General features: G+C 39.6%; 1 protein-coding gene across 2 annotated transcripts in view; it reads right to left on the reverse strand.

Annotated features, from left to right (window-relative positions):
* LMNTD1 (lamin tail domain containing 1) overlaps positions 1 to 2,045 on the reverse strand; it is a 209,421-nt gene extending 207,376 nt beyond the window's left edge. For both annotated transcript variants that reach the window (XM_068655893.1, XM_068655845.1), the window contains exon 1: positions 1,935 to 2,045. The gene's annotated coding sequence lies outside the window, so the exon portion shown is untranslated. The remainder of the gene's footprint in view (positions 1 to 1,934) is intronic.
* Positions 2,046 to 19,827: the final 17,782 nt, after the last annotated feature.

Consider the following 19,827-nt stretch of genomic DNA (forward strand, 5'->3'; position numbering starts at 1 on the left):
GGTCTCTTCAGATTTTAAGCTCTTCAAGGCAGGGAATGCCTTCTCACCTAGATCAGCACAGGGAGATATTCTGATCTTGATGGAGACCTCAAAATGTTCACCTAGTTTTAATTATTAATAACAATATTATTTAATATCATAAGGATAAGGGGTGTTTAAGGAAAGGTTGGATGTGGTACCTGGGGACATGATTTAGTGGGTAATATTGGTGGTAGGGAGACAGTTGGACCAGATTATCTTGGAGGTCTTTTCCAGTCTGAAAGATTCTATGATTATTTAACATTTCTCCCTTTATCTTCTGGAAAATCTACTGTATGGTCTTTTTTAGGCTTTTCTGCTTCCACTTTTGTCTCTGCAGCACCTCCTAGGTTCAGGAAAGATGCTGGTGCCCTACCAAAAGGTAAGACAGATCCTCATATAACAGGATCTACTCAGTTCCTCTGGCCTCAGTCATTCCTGTATCTTTCAGAAATGTATGAAAGGAGAAAAAAAAAAAAAAAAGCTAAAAATTAATTGCTCTGTCAATTGAATGAATATATCCTCTGGTATTTTACTGCCTGGCAGAAGCGGTCAGGCAGCTATTCTGCAGCAGTGCTTATATTGCTAAGAATGTCAATAACAAGGTGCAGTGTACTGCAATGTGTTTTCGCTAATGAATTGACGAGAGAATTATTTTTAGATTGTGAATAAGTGTGAGAGAGTGAGCTCTAAACTCTTCAGGGGAAAAAAATCCACTGTTTTCACATTTACCAGCAGTGAATGCCATTCTCCTATTTCCTGATAAAAACAAGTGTAAATGTCAACCCAAGCCAGTTATGACCTCTGACATCTTTGAAAATGCCATGATTCTTTCAAAAGAGCACTTGAAGAACAGGCTGAATGACTAACTGGCAGGCTGTACCCTCTGGAAAATCCCAAAGACAATGTTGAAATTGCTGAACTTCCCCAAAGGCAGGATGACTTGTCCTGAACAGAGATGCTGGTCTCAGTGTAACAACAGCTCTGCCTCCTTCCACCACACCCCACATCTGATGCTCGGGGGAGGAAAGGAATGAGGACAAATCATCCTCTTAGGCTTCTTGCCCCTTGAAACCTGAACTGACTTTGAAGTGTATCCCCATGTTTTCCCTTCTTTTCCCCTCTGCCTCCCACTCCCAAAGACATAGGTGGGCAGCTGCTGAGACCCACACTGAACTGACCTAGGAAAACATTCTGTGTTGGGAGGGTCAGAATCCATAATCCCTCTACTGACAGTCAGCCTCAGAGACTGCTGCACTCTTTTTAGACTCTCTCTATGGGAGGTAGCTACTGGTCCACAGATAAAGGCTTGTGAATGAATGTAATTCTGTGAGCATTCCTGGGCTTCATAGCCTTGTAGCTGTGCTGTCTCATTTTACTGCAGTGTGAAGGGGCAAAAAGTGTTCCTGCATATGACTGGAGACAGTACTGCATGCACATGAAGGACTACCTGGTACAGCAGGTCAGATAGTTTCTCAATACATATATACATATGTCTAACACACACATGTATATATGTATCATATAAATATACACATGTATTATATAGCCTTGTCAGCATATTTAAGGTTTTATATAACAGGTCAGCAATAACAATAGGTAAATGCATTAAAATATGACAATTAATTCAGGCTATTAAAAAGGCGGACTGACATTTCCACTCCTGCAGATATTCAACTAAAGAGACCTTGCCACAGACTGCAAAAGAAGCTGAACATTTTTAGCATGCCTTTCCCCCTTCAACTGAGAGAAACACCTCAAATGAGGAACCCCCTGGGCACCATTTTCCAGACTGGCTTAGGGTCTCTTCCTGGTGGAAACAGCACTGCAACCACACCGGTGGAGCTTTCTATCATACCCTGGCAGTGGCTATTCGCTCTTAGTTACCCTACAGACATAATTTATAACTTACTTACTCTCTGGAAGTTCCTGCAGGTTGGATGTTCCTGATGCCAGGAATTCTCAACTGAACATGAATGTTAAAATAACCACATACTCTAAATCCCTGTGGCCAACGTGGGCAGATTTGTTGTTGGTTGCTAAAGGCAACTAGTTCTGATTGATGGTTTCCATGAACTTTCCACCAGCAGGGTGGGGTCTGGGCTATCCTGTTTCCAGGGCTCTGCAGACCAGGAGAGGCAGCAAGAGAAAAATAGACAAACTGGAACACTATGGAGGTACCTGCCTCCTAATAAAACAAAACAACAAAAGTTTGTAATGTTCTCTCTAATGGAGGAATATAAAACCCCTACTCTTTTCACTTTTCACTTTCTCATACTAATGTCATCCTGGTAAGACAATCTCTTTTAAAATATTTATCAGAGGAAAAGCAAAACATTATGAAAGAGATTTGCACAGAACTTGTTATCAGTCCTGGGTGTGTGAGTCTGTCTATCTATCACCCTTTCCCGTGACTTTCGGTGTAGTTTTCTCTGTCTAGTTCATGCATTTCAGATGGTATGAAAAGATTTCAATGTTCACTTCGAACATTTTTCTTCAGATTTATTCAACCAGCATTTTTCTTTAACATGTTTATTTGTCTCTTTTAAGGTCTGCTTTACATTAAATAGTCTCTTTGTATTCTGCAGAGATGAAAAGCATATGCGTTTCCACTCCTCCCTCATTATAATGCTACTTTTTGAAGAAAAGCATCTTGGGTGCTCTAAAAAAATGTTATTATTACAAAGTTTTCAAAAACCTGTTGATGACTCATTGGGAAAGAGTGAACAACATCATTTTCCCAGCTTTGCCTTTCTTTCTTCCTAATGGGTGCAAACCACTTCTAGTAGGTGGGGCTGGCAGCTCTATTGTTAAGATCCTTTAAGAACATTTACCAAACGTTAGGTATTTTAGCCAAAATTTCCATGTTGAATATCTACCTAAACCTGAATCACGTGAGAAACTCTTAGTCAGAATTTTCTCTTCTAAGACCATAACCAGGGTAATATTTTGCCTTGTCAAAATATCCTGGTAATCTCTCTCAGAGAGGCTTTAATGCCCTTGCCCTTTGAAAAAGGAACTCGAAATTTGCCTTTGTGAGAGCCTACCACAATTTGACCACATTACGAGGCTTGGAAAAAGTGCAAGCAGCACCATCTGACAAGAACTGTGGACCACAGCTCTCTAACAGCTGAGTTTGTCTATGGTCTCTGGGCAAACAGAAGAGGGGGGAACAACCTGCTCTGCTCCCTCTCTTAGCCAGGTTGCCTCAGCACCCTCAATGTGTCATTTCTAATGTTCATCAGGCCCCTCCATGGGCTCCCCTAATTCAGCTCACTAATCCTACAGAAGGTGACTGGATTAGCTTTTTGACAATGATCAGTTGTACATATGCCTGCACTGACTATATGGTGGGGAAAGATGGCTGGCTGACTGAGGAGGACAGGAATGCATGTATATATGTAACACACATACTCTTTCTATTGCCTTCCTGCAGATATACCAGGCCTACCTTAAATCTAGGGGCTAAGTGTAGCTGGGGACCCTGGGAATCCAACATGGGTTGCAAAACTCACCTGATTGGTGTGTGAGTACATAGTTAGCACCTTGCTGAGTAGCATCCTAAGAATGGCAAGGAAAGTCAGAAAGGACCGTGCTTCAAAGAGACAGGCAGAAGACTGTGCCTACTAAAGCGCATCACTGTCTGGAGCCTGTAGAGAAGATTGGGAATCCTGCACTTCACTTTTTTTCTGCTGTCAGTAAATGCCTGCAAATCCCATCCCCAAAGAGTGTATCATGCCTCCCCAGTGGCAAGTTTATAGTCAAGTCTTGGCATTCCTTAAGCCCAAGTAGCAGAAATGCTCAAGCAAAAGAAAAGGTCCCTGTCCTGCTGCTGAATGCTTTGGACAGCCACATGATGCTCTATTAACAAGGTTCAGAGGGGCAGGGGAAATACTAATACAGTGTAAAAATTGGTACTTGAAACTCAGAAAGCTCCTGTTCTCTCTATATAATCTTATTGTATATTCTTTATGTATCTTGTGATATTCAGTAATCTTTTTTTTTTTTTTTCTTTTCTTTTTCTGTCCTTGTGACCCTTATTACACAGAGAATAGGTGCACAATAGGGACTGGTTCAAACAGGTTTGTATAGTGGAAACATTGCTTTTGTACAGAAAAAAGGATGAGGTTATGGAAGTAAAGATGTGTTCAGAGTGGCTGTGAACGAGAGACCAGATAAAGGTTTCAGTGACCACGTAACTGTGGCCTTTCCTAGAACTCAAGCTGCTCTTTCAGAGCAGAACCAATCTTTTAATGGTTTGTTTAATGTGTGTGTTCACACAAGTCACATTGTTACACCACACTGCCATACAACTAATCCCCAAATGTTTAAAAGCAAATGTGACCCCAAAACTGCCATGTTGGCTTAAAGTTCATAAGATCTCCCTTAACTTACCGACCATGAAATGCTATTTGAACTAAGCCATGGGACTAACCACTGAAACAAATGAACAGATGAAACAAATGCTCATATGACCAGCAGTTCTGCTTATATTGTCACATTTCAGCTATGAATGTCTCATTGCTATGGACTAGATTAATTCAACTACTGACCAAATTGGTGAAAATCCAAGGGCAGATATGATCTGGGGATGCTAAATCAACTGCATGTAGGTTAACAAGCACTTTCCAAGTAAAAACTTGTTGATTATTTCTCATTTGATGTTAAGTTTAATCTGTGATTCAGAATTGAAAGTCTATGTTTTGTAATATTAACAGCCTCAGATATTTATCCTTGGAGAAATCTGTTTTTACAGACTGCAACAATTAACGATTTCTTTCCAACATCAAAATATACGTAGGATGGTCTTTCTGCCCACCAAATCTTGATAAGGATTATTGCAGCCACTCTAATGAATAATGGCTTTATTTAGAGGAACCAAACCAAAAGGAACAGAGTAAGCCAAACCGTTAGACAAACAGCCAGGTCAGGCTCTTCAGATCAGGCATTACCACTCTTTGATGAGTTTGGTACTGAGCGAGAAAGCTGTTGCAGTACACCGAAGAACCCTCAGTTCTTTTGAGTACTCCCTCCAGGCTGGACATAGTTCAAATCAAACACGTAAATCATGCCCTCTGAGCCCTGAAGTGCCATCCTGTTTCAGAGAGGGCCCTGTTGCTTTCCCAAATCCCTGAAATTATGTTGCTGTCTAGATATGCTGTGTTACTACAGTCTGTAGGGATGGTGACAGTAGCCCTGTTGTGGTCATACTGTCTGCAGTGGAGAGACAATTGTTGTGATTTTCAGTTCCAGCTGTGGGATATATTGCAATATTGAAGATATTTTTGTGTTGTTCTGTCTCTTTGCATCAGTCAGGTTGTGATCACTTTCATCTGCTGCTCTTTATGGCCCAACAAATTATTTCTCTTACAACAATATTGAGCACCGATTTCTACCTTTCACCATTCCCTGACAGGCCTGACATCCAAGGCCCCTCAGCCATTGACTGCGGTACCTCTCAGGCCTCACTGAGGCCTATGCCTTCAGCCTTTGCCCTGGACTGCATCCCTTCATTGAATATCTCACCAAATACTTCCTTCCTGTTTTTCTGAGCAGCTTGTTGACTGCTCACTGTGCCGTCCAAAGCCTTTTCCGTGTTGTGTTTTATTGGCTAATATATCATGCTGTAGCTATAATATGCAGAGTAGCATTTCACTGCATAATTTCAAGACTGGCTGCATTCATCTCTCTCCAGTTATAGGCCAGAAAGCTCCTCAGAATGGTTGATTAGTGAGTCAAGTAGTTTATTATAAGACAAACAACATACCAAGGTAAAAACTATAAACACAAAGCAAATTGCTTATTGCCATTTTTTTTCCCTGGTACCAAGAGTAATACAACCTTTAAAACTGTGTTTGATGGACATATCCTGCCTCTCTCTTGTTCTCCTCACCTTGTCATTCTTGCAGGTTTTAACAGAGAGGAGAGAGAAAATCAAATTTGATAGAACAGAGTATATCCCAGAAGCAATCTGCATCTGAAGTTTGCATGTTTCATTGTTTAGTTTTATAATATTTTGATGGTCCTGGACATACTGCTTCCTCAGGATTTCTAAGGTACCCAGCAGGAAGCCAGGTGGGGGGAAAATCAAATGAATTGTCAGTGTGATAAGATATTTTTTAATATGTGGTTTATAATGCATAGATGACCAATATAAGGTGTATGTTATCAGCAAAAAAAGTCAGGAATGCATTATTACCAAAATCAAATGTTTGAAAATTATAAGCTAGAGTTTAACAATCTTGAAATTGACTTTCAAATACAGTTTTTAAATACTAAACATTTAAAGCTTATGTTTTCAGCTTTTTTCTGAAAACTCTAGAGAAACCAATAAATATCGTAAGCTACATTAAAGTTACATTTTCTAATCTGCAATATGTATGTACAGAGTCTGTTTAAGGAGTCTGTAGAGGGTAACTAAGAAAAGCAAACCTATTTTCTGTAGTATTGAATCACTATACAGGAACTGACACTTCCACTGGAAAAAGTTTTAAGGTGCTGCAAATTGTAAAAGGTTGAAAAACGCGTTTCTGGAGGTTCTGAGTTGAACTTTCAATTATTTAAGTGATGTGAGGGCCCCAGTTCTGTTGAGGTTAACTGGGATTTTGTTTAAGTCCCACGGGTACTTTGGAAAGTTCAAACCAAAATTTCTGGATGAGTGGTTCCAACTGCATACAATGTGCAGGGCTCTTTTTTTTTATTTTTTATTTTATTTTTTATTCTAGTGAAGGTGTAAATCCCTGCATGTAGAATTTAAGCCTATGCACAGCAAGATAGTATTTTTTGATTACCTTCTGCAGACCCCTGACTAATATTCCATGAGCCTTGGCACTTGTAATTATAGAGGCTTCCTGAGCCTTTAGTGACTTGCTCTTGTCCTTCAGCTAATATTTCTGAAAGGGATTTTAGTGATCTTTTTGGCTTGGGAGTAGTTAGTTAAACTGTCAAGTAAATGATGAATGTAATCTGCACCCATGTGTTACCACAAAGATGCCTTGCAGACATTTCCTCAGATTTTAAGGCATCTGGAGAGAACTTTCTTACGTCATGAAATACAAAAGAAGAATAGTAATGACTAGCAGTTGTATAACAGTATACTTCTTCAAGGCCTTTTTGCTTGGATGTTTTTAAACCTCTGCTGGAAGAAAAACAGTAATTCACAGATGGGAAAACTAGGGAATAGGTGAAGTTGAAGTTGCTTGTTTAAGCCACAAATTCATCTCAAGTCAGAGCCTGATTCAAATTCTATGCTAAAATCAAAACTTCACAATGAAGATTTTTTTTTAAATAGGAAAGATATTTGAGCCTCAAAATCCCCAAGGTTTTTTCACAATAACACTGAAAAACTTTCGGTTCCTCTGAAAATTATCTTACAAGTCAGAAACTATGAGCATTAACTTTCTCCTGCATCTTTCTCACATTAAACATTGCTAAATACCAGATGGGCACGTAAAAAAAAATTAGGCTCATACTTTAAATATATATATGTGTGTGTGTGTATGTAAATATATATATGTATATATATATATATAGTGCAAAAAGAAAACAAGTAATTCCCAAATACAAATGATTATGATTTCTTGATTTTCCTCTTCATCTTCTGTGCTTAAGGCCAAGTCAGTCCTTTCAAGGAAACATCCACAGGAAGGACAATGTTGCTCAAGCTCTGAGTCAAGATGTGTCCCTGGATTGCTGCTGGCTAACTGCCCAAATCCTGTCTCCCTGCTCCAAGGCTGTGTTGCAAAGTCTGTTGTTACTCATGGTATGGGCTGATGGAGCCTAGAGTTTATCTTGCAGAAGAATACCTTTGCTCTTGGCCCCTGGGATGTGCCTTTCCCATTCTGTGGCAATTTGTGCATTGTGATACCTCCTTATGAGTTCAGGAGAAGCAGGTAGCATTGGAGCTTCACAGACCATCTCAGGGGGCTAGGAAAAGAGAAGGTTTGCGGAAAAGGTTTGTGCTGGTGTTGCCTGTTAGAAGCTAAAGATCTGGAAATGATATGTGGTCTCAAAAGAGTGGGCATCAGGTTATTAGTGTTTAACTTCACGGGTGTTATTTTAAAATGCTTAGAAGTAGCTCAAAACTGCAGTAAGTATCTAAATAATTTCAGCCTAAAGCATGTTTTCTTCATACGGCTTATATCAGCCCTTTCTCTTTAGCATACTTTGACATTCACACAAAAGACATTGTACAGATTATCTATCTGTAAGGAAAACGAGCCTTTACCGTGATGCCATCCCAGCCTGCCACCAGCACGCAGCCCCAGTGCCAGCAGGAGAGGCTGGCAGGAACATCCCTGCTCACACAGCCTAGCTGGCACAGCTGCCAAGAGCAAGCCCCAGCCAAATTCCAGAGCCTATCACGCTGCCGCCTGATATCACCAGCCTTTGCTCTTTCCTCCTCACTCTTAGCCATAGATTTTCTGTCATTGTTTTCTCTAACCAGGTCCTTCACATCTTGCTGCAGCAACCTCTGCAATTCTGCATTGATTCGAACACAGATTTTTTTTTTTTTTTCTCCTTTGCAGCAGTGGAGCTGAGGCCATCTTTCGTGTCTGGTTTTCCCACCCAGAGTTTCTCAGCTGAAGCTGTAGACCTGCAGGGATGACCCCAGTACACTGTACCAAGTTGAGGGAGCAGCTCTCCTCCAGTTCGCCCCTGGCACCCTGCTGCTTTGCTGACATGGCTGCTTTCTGGTGTGTTGTTCTTCCAGGGCTTATTACACTGAAGCGGCTCACTCCCCAGCCAAGTTATTAGCCTCAGTGACTCTCCCCCTTGCTGGTGGAGTTCTTGTAGCCTTCACGTTTGACTGCTGAAATTGCTGGTTGCGTGTTTTCTATGCTGATGTCATGTGGAGCAGGGACACTGCCACGCTCCCTCCACCTCAGGGACAATCTCTGAGTTACTGTGATCTAGGCAAGCTAGTATTCCCACAGGGTCATTCTAACTGCAAAGATCTATCAAGAGATAACTTAGGAAAGAGTTATTTGCACTGCAAGCCTTCCTTAAATCTCTAGACTGGTATTTACCTGATGGGGCATCCACACTGCTTTTTGCACCTTGTGATTGTGAAAGCTCTTCTGTATGGGAGCTTCTTATTTGCACATGGCTGGACAATATTTGTCACATGCTTAGTGAATTTTACATGCGCCTCTGTGATGTGTTGCAAATCTAATCAGTAAATAAGGTTTTATGTGTTTCATTTTTATGAGTAGATTCCACGGCTGCATCTTTCCACGCTGCTTTCCCAAATGATTATTGCCGCCGCATGGCACCCCTGTTCTTGGTGAACAGGCAGCTCTGTTAATGCAGCTGTCTTACTGTATACCTTTATCAGCTTGACTCATCACAGCAAGACCTGGAATTTCTAAAGCCTCCCTGGAATTTCTGGCAGATATTGTCTCTTCTTAGATATAATACATTACCTGTTAATAAATCAGTATGTGCCTAACCTTAATGACCCAGGAAAATGTAGTGTTTAAATTGATGGTATCCTTTTTAAAGAATTTAACCCAAGATATGTCTTATGTAAATCACAGAGTGTATTATAGTAATATCCTTCTTGAAATGACTGAATGCACTGCCCTCAGCTTATAGGAGACTTACCTCTTGTAAAGGTGCAGTATACAAAACAAGAGTTCCAACTTTCCCCTTTCATTGCTTCATACATAAGAAAGGGTGTTAGAGTTCACAGCCCCTCTCTGGGCTGTTTTGCTGCTATGCAGTTTAAAAAAAAATGCAATTTTGGGATTATGCACTGTAAACTCACTTAGCTATTCCTACTGCTACACAAACAGGGCTGCCTGTTGAAGGGCCATAAAACTGCCCTCGGTCGCAGCATGGGACTTACGTGAGGCCTGTTTCTGGCAGAATTTGGCCATGAGTGTGTTATGGGTTGCAGGAAACTCATAACAGATTCCATTACATGTATCAATGTAAATTTGTCAACCAGTAACTGGTACTGGTATAATGACGTTTGAGGGACATACTGTTCATTTGTTAGGAGATCTGTTTGATTTAGTGGAGTCTATGAAGGAGTTTAATTTTTCATACGCTTCATTAAAAGGGACCACAGGGAGGAGAAATCATGAGTAAGCAGAGCCATGAATATACTACAGATGTGTAGAGGTTTCTTTGGGGACTGTAGTCAGAAATCATTTGCCCAGAGCTGTCTGACACTGTGTTGTATTTCTTTCAGCTTCCTGTGTTGTATTTATTTCACAGAGGGATTTCTCTAAGTTACGTGGAAGTAAGGTTGCAGAAGGTGCACACACAAGGCAGATATAAAGTGTACCCGATGATACCAGCAGACTCTGCCACTATCAGAAGAAAACATGCACTTTCTCAGTAAGGCTTTGGAAACTAATGCTGGTCTGGGGAGGTGTGGGGGTATAGTTCTATGTCTACATGAATTAGAAAGATGCAAACATATACATTTACTCAGCAGAAAACACAGGGGTTTTCTCACACTGTAGAAGTTTTCATGACACTGAGTGAAAAACCTCTCCTTGACATCACAGATAATGCCCTATATTAGCCTGCCATCTAACAAAACATACCATTGCACACTGAAGCTATAGTCAAACCCTGAAGAAAAAGTAGCGAAGGTGAAATTTGCCCCTTCATTTCCTGAAGGCCAACATAATAAGCATGCACTGTCTTAGCCCTCAGGTAAAGATGACTATCGAATCTCCTATGCTCACATGGGATTCACAGGACTGGCCACTACTTGAAGTCCCTTGGCTCGGCTCGGCTCCCATACACTTACACCATAGCTCCTTGGCCTCTCTCATGCTTTGAGACCCCCCCAGGCCACGCCAGGCAAAGTTGTTCATCCTGAAGTATAATCTCAGTATAGGCTGGCTGCAGCAGGTCCAAGGGACCATGAATCAAAGGAAAGCCTTGGGCAGTGAAGAGCAGGGCACCTACTAAGGCTTCATAGGGTCACCTACCCTGCTCTAAGACATGCTTGTTGGTTGTAGCTGGTCTGTACAGGCCTCTCCCAGGGGACAACCAATAGCAGCACACTGTCACCCACTTGGAAAGAAAATACTGACTGTGAGAAAACAAATTAAAAGGAATACTTGGGCAAATATGCAACCTGCCCTCTTTGTCAGTGGAGGCATGTAGTGAAGTGAGGCTCTTCTGAGAACTCTTTACAGCCACTTTTTCATGGAAGAGATGCCAGGCCAGTCCTGAGGACACTGGGGCTTTTGAGTATCTACAAATTACTTGTGCAGGAAAAAAAAAAAAAAAATAGGGAGGGAAAAATATCACCAATGTTTCACTGTGAGATTTCCAAAATAAAGCATTGATTTTTTGAAGCAATGTTTTGTAAATTCTTTCAAGGTTATTACTACTTAGAAGTTCACAAGCACTGAACACTGGAGGAGAGAAAACCACCTGTCTTTTGTCCCAAAATTATTTAGATCCTTATTGTTTTCATGGTGAATCTCTTTGGCACTGCTTGAGAAAGATGAAATATTCACATGACGCTAGACATAAATAGGTGTATGACTTTGCCAAACTTTCCCAAAACGTTTGGTGTGAAACAGGCTTGGGAACATTGTTTTAGGAAGATTTCTTTTGGATGGAAAAAAAAAATAAAACAATAAAAAAAATACTTTCACAGCAGAGTATAACTAACAAATAATGAACAAGATCTTCTTCGTAACCCTCTCAATACTAAGAAACTAAACTGCATCTAAACCAACTTTCTTTATAGGCAGCTCATCCCTCTATATGTGTGGGAAGTAACAAGGCCCTATTATTCTTGTTTCCTTTTATAACCTACAGAAACTATTCCTGCTTGCCCAAAGTGCCTCTAATTTCAATGTCAGCCTGTGGAAGGGAAACTGAGATGGAGCAGATCTCCAGCTCCTGTAATGAGAGACAGCCAAGAAGGTATTGAATGACAGGAAACACTGGGGTGGGGGTGGAGGGGTGGGGGTTGTTGTCAGAAAATATCTATTAGTGAATCTAAAAATGTGCATGCTTTGACACAACTTCTGTTAGCATTGCTCCTCTGGTGTGGCATATTTAGAATCAGAGAACTCCAAAGAGTGAGATGCTGGTGGGGATTTAGAAGACTGTCCTCAAGCGTTAGGAACTTAAAGGAGCATCGGTTCCTTGCTCACCACATGTGTCCCACTCAGCGAGGTGGGCCAGCCAGCTTGGCAGGGACATGAAGGGAGAGGACATGAAGGCTGAGGGGAGAGGGAATTAACTGCACCCCTGCAGAGGACAGGCAGAAGCAAAAACGCACAGGCTGACATCTTTGCTCTGAAACAAGGGGATTTGTATTTCTCTCACCCTTTCCTGAGGATCGGGGATGCACACTCTACTATTCAAATGTTATATGTTTCACTAGACTGTATAAGACATTTGTTGACATTTCTCAAATATTCACTGGACCATCTGGAAAACAATTTCCCACCTGAATCTGTGTAAGAACCTCTTTTGAATCTCAGGAGATCCGTATTGCATCTGAGAGAGATGCTTGCATGAACCGTGAAGTGCAAAGGGTTTATCATTACTTTACAAGCAGTGTTTGTACAGCACAGATAAACAGAACGATTATCTTACAACAGATTGACTCTTCGTTTCTTTCTTTGGTTGAAAGGACAGCTAATTAGTTGAGAAACCCTTTTCTGCTACAATACCTAAAAATAAGTCAGTCTTATTCAAGACCTTCTATTTTTCATCTTTCCTTAGAATTAGAATCCTTATAACTCTACTGCCTGTAAGTGCAGCTTGTAGAAAACAAATTAAAAGTGACCAAGCACAAAAGATCATTCCATCTTTTTATTTAAGCATTACACAAACTGAGTGACATGAAAAAGCAAACAAACAGCAGAAGAAGTCAGGGATGGGTCAGAAAAACAGAGAGCTTAGAGGTTACTTGCTATTCCTTGAAAGAATAAAAATCAGCCTAAATCAATTTAATGTGTGTTTACTGTCTTCCTGCCTGACACACAGTTTGCCTTTACTTACTGACCAGATATTTGAAAGCAGCTTTGAGCTGTGATTTTACAGAAAAGAAGAATACATGCACTATTATTCTAGTTAATGTCACAGGGCTGACTACTTACACCTCCCGTGCTTATATTTAATTACAACATTTCAGTGCACAAATGATATGATGTCTTTGTGCTAGAAATTTCTACACAGGATTTCTACCACGTCACATAACAGATTGCTTTTACAGCCGAGTTATTTAGAAAAACAACAATAACAACTATTATTCCTTTTTTTGACCTCCTATACTTAATACTAATTTTCTTTCTTCTATTTAGCATTATGACTCTTTTTCTGCTTTTACATCCCTTTCATTCTTTCTTGAACTACACTGGTGAGCTGTCTGATATAAAAGATAAAATAAAAGAAGGTACATCAATTAGCAGATTTCAATGAAATTCAGTTAGATAGCAGACTGCCAGGCTAATGTAAGTACTTAAAAAACAAACAGAGCCATTATCTCTGAAGCTATTACTTTTTCTCTTCCTCTGCTTTCTCTAATAAGAAATTAAAATCTGTCATGTTCAGGACATTGGAATATTCATCATTCTGTCTACTGGAGGGTTGCACTTAAGGCTATAAGGAACTCTGGAGGAAAAGCAAAATCAGAAGCAGTGCTCAATTTTACTCAGTATAGAAAATTAAAAATGGAATCCTCATTTGATATAAATAGCTACAGGTCTTTCTGGAGCAATGCTGATTTGTACCTGCTAAGAATTATGGTCATGGACCCAAAATTAAAATTACCCTTCTCCAGGAGTTACAGTTATATGTATGAACATGATCATCAAAGTGTTTGTAATTACATTTTCATAAAGGAGCATGATATTTTCTCTTGGGGAAAAACAATGTAGATCTGAGCTCTCTTGCAGTTTTATAGCCAGGAGATGACATGTATCTTCATGTTAAATCACCAGCAGACTGTTTCAGGACAGAGACTTCTCCTTCAAGGACTCCATTCTTCCTTACCTTAGGACATTCCCCAGATCTGCACAGTCTGTAAGACAGAGTCCTAACTCTGGGTACACAGCTCTTACTGCAGAGGGACTCCAGGTGGGCATTTTAGATGACCACCACCATGACAGAATACAAGTAGCAACAACCCCCTTTGTAATATCCCTGTGCAGCTCACATATCCTTCACAGTTACAAAATAATGTGGCTTTGTGGAGCCACAAAAGGGGAACTGGCTAGACCAGAATGGGCTTGCTATTCAGAAACAGAGCTTCAGTTTTAAATAACTACTTTGAAATACTTCCCTAGTACAGAAGGAAGTACGTTGTGTTCAGCTTATTTCTCAGAAAGGTGAATTTGCTTGCCCTGATCTCAGGCAAGACCTGACCTGACAACGCCACCGTTAACTGTGACAGCTTTTATGTAATGGCTTGAGTAGCTCCCGACTTCACTTCAGTCCCTTGGGTGAGCACAGCATAGTTGTACCCTAACCTTTCACTAGCCCAGGGGAGGCTTTCATCCTAGTTTCAGGATGCCAGAAGATGTAGCATTCTCATGCTCCCACGAGTGCTGGCTGTAGAGAAAACAGCCTGTGGGAAGAGGTGTCCAACTGCTTCTTGAGAGGTACCTCTTTGCAGTAGAGCACAGCTTCATCTGGCATTAGCCTTGGGCTGTGTCTAGACCTGGAGCTTTGGTTGTAGAGTTACTCTGATTATTTAGCAGTCTAGTGCTGTCCAGCAGTGAGAGCATGCAACTTCAGAGCCTGAAGCTTGGCTTCCCAACTCTTCCCAACTCTGCCACTGATGAGCTAAGCAATTTTTAACCAGTCCAAGGATGTTTTCAAACACTTGCTCCTAGAGAAATCTGGATCTGTGCCCTTTTCTTAAAACTGGCCTAACAGTTTTAAGAAAGCTCCTGGGTATAGTTCTCACCCATCCATAAAACTATTATGAACCTCAAAGCAGTTTGAAGGCTTTATTTCATCTATAGTCTCCAAGATCATCAGATTTACTCAAGTGAATGTTGTTAAAACTATTTAGGCTTCTTTATCCTCAATAGTCCTTTTGATAGCTATCAACAGATCTTTCTACTCTTTCCTGTGCCGGGAAACTTGAGCCCTGACATGGGTTATGTACAAGGTACAAGGAGGTGGCTGGGTCAGGACACCCAGTCAGCCTCTGCAAGGGAGGCTCCCATTGGGACACCTCCACATGGAGCCCCCCAGAGACCCTGCAGGGCAGCACCCAGACCCAGCACAGCCTCTCCTAAGTTGGGGATCCACTGGCTACTGAGCTGTTCAGACTCATCTCTGCTCCCAGCATACAGTGCCCCAAGGAGGATGAGGAATTATGGTGCTGCACTACAAGTCTGAGATTCATGAGCTGGAAAACACAAGGCATGAACTAGTGGGAAGTTTTATTAAATGGGTGTTAAATGTAACACCAGTAAAGTAGGTACTTCCAATAAATGTAAGAAGCCAATATACGTGTCCTTAAAAGTTTAACACAAAAAACCCTAATCCAGTGAGGATGCACACAGGTCTGTATATACATGCCGGCTTGTAGATGGAGCCTCACACAGGCATACAACTCTTTTGAAGATTTTGGACTTAAAAAGATGCCATGCCATATAAAAGGAAGAGGAGAAGGGATAAGAAAAGCACAGGAAGGCAACTTTCATCCCAATAACAACCAGTTTATAATGTACATGTTTGAAACCTTCTCAGAAAACTGCTTTTTTTATTCTCTTTGCTCTTCTTCAGCTGGAACTGAAATAGACCAAAAAAAAAAAAAAAAAAAAAGTCTCAAAAACAAAGTGCTCAATTAAGAGGCAACTACAGGAAAGCCAGGAAAGTGCTTTACACAGCTCTGATTTCCAATAACTTTTAAGGCAACAAGCTACCCAATTATCCTAAAATAGTAATCCAGTTTCTTTATTTGTGGGGAAGCTTGGTGTGATCAGGTCACAAGGATCAGGAAATCAGTTCTTTGCTGAAAGCAGGTATCTTACCCTCTCATGTTTCCCAGCTGGGGGGCCACAAAAGTAAGAAATGAAGCTGAGAAAAACTTTAGAAAACAACAGGAGAACTGTTTTCAACAAAGGAATTACCCTGCTGAATTCATGTTAAATACAGACTTTGCAAAGCAAAGTGACAGATTTGCTAGAATGACCTAAAATATCTATTCTGAGTGTCTGTTGTATACTGATTGCTGATGTTTTAGTGTTGATTTCCAAGCTTTTCCAAAAATCCATGAGAAGTAAAAAATTCTTTTTTTCTTTTCCCCATTCAAAATTCTTAATGTGGAAACCACAATGGCAATACTTTTTTTTTTTTTTTTCCCCTCTCCATTTTGATGTGTGCTTTTGAAAGCCTTCTAGGCATCTATTTGCATTTTCCAAAAGCTTTGGAAATCTGGCCCTAACTTACTTATGAAAATGGGGCTTAAGCTTTGGAATTACTCAAGGGTTTTTGAAATGTTATACTCTTTATATTTTAAAGTATATTAGACTTAATTCTGGTGCTTCAGGGGACAGGTAATTCCCACCACCATTTTCAATGGAGATGAGGTACTGTACACTAAGAAAAAGTGGGTTCCTGGAACTTACTGACAAGGGAGAACTATGAAAGGGATTTAGTATTTGTTTTCATACGCATGATAGAAATTTCTGTATAATAAAAAAAAGTAGGTATGTATTTTGGTATACTTTTGCCAGTTTACAGAATAACAAAACTGATTTATAAACTGAAAGTGAATATATATATAAACAGATTTAAATATATTCAAATATACTGTTCAAAAGCAATATATTACTTTGGAAATTATAATAATAATAAATCATAAGCATCAGCACCATGATAGGCCCTTCAAATATCACTGGTATATGGGCTTCAAGGAGGGGCATCGTAATAGGTTAAAAGTTTTGTATCACACCTTGAAAGAGAGGAGATTCTGCTCTGCTAAAAAGAATAGCACTATTTTACAGAAAAAAAAAAAAAAAAAAAAAAGAAAAGTGTTAAACCAGCATTGGAATCACAAAGAATTTGCGACCTTCTTGTGTATTATAAAATAATATTCTTGTCTGAATCTTCTTGATAAGAGAAGGGCAGAGAGTTCCAGCCATCAAGCAAATGAGCTCTTACATTAAATAGCACACCCATTTCAAGTGTACATTTCCAGGTTTCCAAATTAAAATCTTTTTGTTATCATTCACTCCCAGTTAAAATCAACATTTTTCATCCTTGTCATCAGATTGCATTTTTAAGGTGTGATTTTTTTTCTTTCCTAAATCATATCTTCAACAGAAGGCTCATTTTAGCTAGTTTGATCTTCAGGTTTTTCCTCAATCCTTTGAGTAGTGGCACTGCCACCATTTAGCTTCACTAGGGAAGACTAATGTGAGTTCCCACAGGGGTATTTATTTGCTTTAGTTGATATCTGCCCGTGCTTTATAAGAGCTACAGTAATTCATTTTCTGCCTTCCAAATTTCTTGAGATTTATATTGACACTTTTTGCCAAGATTTAGCAAAGAGATGATTCAAAGTAAAACTTAGTAGTCAAAGCATTTCATTGTGATTCAAAGTCAAATGAAATATCTGAAGGCTAATATTGGTGACTTCCCTCCTAAATCATATGATATTTAGATATTTATTTAATGCTCTTATTTGCATTTTGGTTTTGGAACTGTCAAGGTTCATACCTTTCTTGCTTTTCTTTGTAACCATAACAACTATGAACCTACTTTTTTTTTTTTTTTCCTAAAGATGGAACTAAAATACTTTACAAATTATGGTTTGCAGCTGACCACACCAGATAGTTATTAATTTAAATAGGCCAGTGATAAATAGGTCCACAAGCAATGTTTCACTCCTCTGACACACATGCATCAATTACAACATATTCCTCTAACGTGATTGAACTGAGCTTCACAAGCCCTCTCTGAAAGAAGATGACTTTTTATTAATCAAGGAAAAAAGAGAGATAAAGAGCCATTTATTGATTAACAGATAGAATAAGGACTACGTGATTCCTTTTCCTGTGCATTAATCAGAATAATGAATACCTTGCCTGATGGACCTGTAACTCTTGGAGGTAGAGAAATGACGCCCTTGCACTTCTTAAGAGGAGACACCAATTGCAAATGCAGTGTGAATGCAGGGAAGTTGGAAGTAATTGCACGAAGGTTTAATTTGGCTTTCCCAGGTTGGAAGAAGCAGGAGGCATATGAGCTTATGATGGAAGTTGAACATTTTCACTGCTGTTCCAAATCCTTACCTTTAATGTCTTTCCTGTGTGAATCCTTCCCCTTGATTAGGCCTCTCCTCTTTTAAAGCCCACCTTTAAATAGTTGTTTATATATCTCTAGATAGGATGTCATTGATTGTCATTCACTCCTAACCAATTAATTTGAGTTAACATACATGGCAAGGTCAGGAAAGAGGAGTCTGGTCTGGATTTCCTTTTTTGTTTGAATTAATTTGGATTTATTATGCGGAACTAAGTCTCAAAACCTACAAGTCTCTGGGAGCACATAAGATCTGCTGTGTGAACTGAAAATTGAACCTATTTTACATCTTGGAAAATCAGTCTTTTGTATTTCAAATATTTTAAGACAGAGATTGCATTGCCCTTTATATCTGATGCAGCATGTTACTCAATAAACAGCAAATAACAAGATCTAGAAAATCTGGAGGAGAAACAAGGAATTATTTCTCTTTGTACTCCAAGAAATAAACACTAACTAAACAGAACAACAAAACTAAGAAAAAAGAGCTTGAAGAATGCCCTTAACTTAAATTCTAATTTGAAGTCTGTTTGCTTCCCCTGAATTTCAGACTGCATATTCATAAAAAAAAAAAAAAAAAAAAAAAAAAAAAAAAAAAAAAAAAAAAAAAAAAATCAGCCTCTTGAAATGTTAATTTTAAAGTAAAGCAAATAAGACTACAGAACATAAATTTACCCTGTTCCCCCAAATTAGCTTGTTTTTCTGCTTGTTGAGTATCAGGTCAGATTTATTTGCTATGGATCCAATTCAAGAAAGTACTTAAGCACATGAATAACTTTGAACATGCAAGTAGTCCCAGTGAGAGTATTCACATCCTTAAATATATGGACATAGTTAAATAATTTGCTGAATCCAGACCTACTTTATTTCTTCTCAAGAAAGCATTTGCAGAGACAGAGTTGCTTTATTCTGACCATGAAGAGTTTACTGCAAATACATGACACTGAAAGCTGTGCTGATTACTCATAGCTGTTTCTGTTCTGAATGAGGCTGATTTTATAGTGTGGATTACATTTAAAGAGTCCACTGAGACACTGTATTTCTCCAAGGTGAAATGACAGTGGGAAGGGCAGTGGTAGCTGAAGATCAGATCAAGCAGAGGAGGAAATTAAGGAACCTCAGAAACATTCTCTTCCCAGTTTTGGTCTAAAAGGCATAATTCTTGGAAAGCTTACATAACCAAAAAGCATGTGGGCCTATTTTCTCCTTTTTATCATCATTAAGAACATATGTGCAAGACTCTGTGCGTGTGTGCCTGTGTGGTGGAAGGAGTTCTGTGTGTGATGCTCAGTGCCAGCATCAAGGGTGCCTTTACTCCCTGCGTAGGGTACTTTAATTACCTCTTTTGTAAACAGGTAGCAGGATTCCTATGAGAAATCTATCTCCAAATACATCAATCAGTGATCCAGATCATTAAAAGACGGAACAGAACAAAACAAAACAAACAGAAAACAGTCTCTGGTTAGGTTCTCAGGATTTCCATGTAAATGTAAGGATGTGCTTGACTGCTTTACTAAATTAGAGTCCATATCCTTCTCTAGCAATGTACAAAGC

This window comes from Anas acuta, chromosome 1 (genome assembly GCF_963932015.1).
Source record: "Anas acuta chromosome 1, bAnaAcu1.1, whole genome shotgun sequence".
In the NCBI taxonomy this organism is placed as follows: Eukaryota; Metazoa; Chordata; class Aves; order Anseriformes; family Anatidae; genus Anas; species Anas acuta.